The sequence below is a fragment of the Anolis sagrei genome, chromosome 3 (assembly GCF_037176765.1).
Source record: "Anolis sagrei isolate rAnoSag1 chromosome 3, rAnoSag1.mat, whole genome shotgun sequence".
Lineage (NCBI taxonomy): Eukaryota > Metazoa > Chordata > Lepidosauria > Squamata > Dactyloidae > Anolis > Anolis sagrei.
In genome coordinates, this window is record NC_090023.1 from 185,340,006 (window position 1) to 185,342,565 (window position 2,560).

Sequence of the window (2,560 nt, forward strand, 5' to 3'; positions counted from 1 at the left end):
TGGCAAGTTTGGTCCAGATCCATCATTGTTTGAGTCCACGGTGCTCTCTGGATGTAGGTGAACTACAACTCCCAAACTCATGGTCAATGTCCCTTCCAGTATTTTTTATTGGTTGTGGGAATTCTGTCTGCCAAGTTGGGTTGAATTCCATCGTTGGTGGGGTTCAGAATGCTCTTTGATTGTAGGCGAACTATATATCCCAGCAACTACAAATCCCATATGACAAAATCAATCCCCCTCCAACCCCACCAGTATTCAGATTTGGGCATATTGGGTATTTGTGCCAAATTTGGTCAAGTGAATGATAATACATCCTGCATATCAGATATATACATGATAGTTCGTAACAGTAGCAACATTACAGTTATGAAGTAGCAACGAAAATTATTTTATGGTTGTGGGGGGGATCACCCCAACATGAGAAACTGTATGAAGGGGTCGCTGTATTAGGAAGGTTGAGAAGCACTGATGTAATCCAAGGCCTGTCCAATCGTCAATTCCATTAGTCTGTTATCCTTATTGCACTATTTACTAATTGAATTCTTGGTTCCACAGCCATGTCTTAAGCATCTTCCTGAACGACAGGATGAAGGGAGCTGACCTGATTTCATTGGGGAAGGAGTTCTATAGCTGAGGGGCCTCCACTGAGAAGGCCCTGTCTCTTATCCCCACCAATCACGTTTGCAAAGGTGGTGGGATCAAGAGCAGGGCCTCCTCAGATGATCCTAACTTCCGAGATGGGTCAGAGAGGGAGATACATTCAGACAGGTAAGCTGAGCTGGAACTATTTAGGGCAGTGGTTCTCAACCTTCTTAATGTAACAACCCCTTAATACAGTTCCTCATGTTGTGGTGACCCCCAAGCAAAAAATTATTGTTATTGCTACTTCATATCTGCAAACTTGCTACTGTTATTATGTAAATATCTGATATGCAGGATGTATTTTCATCACTGGACCAAATTTGAATTCTGGTGGGATTGGGGGGATTGATTTTGTTATTTGGAAGTTGTAGTTGCTGGGATTTAGAGTTCACCTACAATCAAAGAGCATGCTTTACTCCACCAATGATGGAATTGAAGCAAACTTGGCACACAGAACTCCCATGGCCAACAGAAAATACTAGAAGGGTTTGGTGGACATTGACCTTGAGTTTTGGAGTTGTAGTTCACCTACATCCAGAGTGCACTGTGGACTCAAACAATGATAGATCTGGACCAAACTTGGCATGAATACTCAATATGCCCAAATATGAACACTGGTGGAGTTTGGTGAAAATAGACTTTGCCATTTGGGAGTTATAGTTGCTGGGATTTATAGTTCACCTACAATCAGAGAATTATGAACCACACTAATGATAGAATTGGGCGAAACTTCCCACACAGAACCCCCATGACCAACAGAAAATGTTGTGTTTTCTGATGGTCTTTGGCGACCCCTCTAAAAACCCCTCGTGACCCCTCCAGGGGTCCCAACCCCGAGGTTGAAAACCACTGATTTAGGGCTTTATAGGCAAAAGCCAGCACTTTGAATTGTGCTCGATAGCAGACTGGGAGCCAGTGGAGCTGATGTAACAGGGGGGTTGTGTGCTCCCTGTACGCTCCCTGTACGCCGCTCCAGCGAGTAACCTGACTGCCAGCCATTAGAATACATGGGGAGCCGGAGCTGACAGAAGGAGCTCATCCGCACTGTCCTTGGATTTGAACCTCAGACCTGTCAGTCTTTAGTCCTTTATGCCTCCAGGGGCTCCTCGCTGCCTTGGTGAGTTCCACCCTTATGTTTTAAAAGAAATAATATTAAAACAGTACATAGATTATTTATATTTTTATGAGAATGCAATAATTTCTCAGTCAGTGGTTTGTAACACTGCAGCATAAATGCACTAACTATAAGAAGTTTCTCATCAGCTATTTGAAAGACTGAAATTGGAGAGCAAAAAACATCATTTTCCCAGCTCAAAGGAGACACCTATTGGCAGCTTTTTGAAGAAGCAAACAAACAGCAGAACATTCAGTATAATATATCAGAGAAAACAGTACAGAATAAATAGTAAATACAGTCAGCCCTCCATATCCATGGATTCTGCATAGATTTAAAAATATTCAATTTTTTGTAATTCCAAAAAGTAATGCTGATTTTTCTATTTTCTATTTGTTGTTTATTTGTTCAGTCGCTTCTGACTCTTTGTGACCTCATGGACCAGCCCACACCAGAGCTCCCTGTTAGCAGTCACCACTCCCAGCTCCTTCAGAGTCAAGCCAGTCATTTCAAGGATGCCATCCATCCATCTTGTCCTTGGTCAGCCCCTCTTCCTCTTTCCTTCCATTTTCCCCAGCATCATTGTCTTCTCTAAGCTTTCCTGTCTTCTCATTATGTGGCCAAAGTACTTCATCTTGGCCTCTAATATCCTTCCCTCCAGTGAGCAGTTGGGCTTTATTTCCTGGAGTATGGACTGGATGAATCTTCTTGCGATCCAAGGAACTCTCAAAACTTTCCTCCAATACCACAGTTCAAAAGCATCTATCTTCCTTCACTCAGCCCTCCCTATGGTCCAGCTCTCAC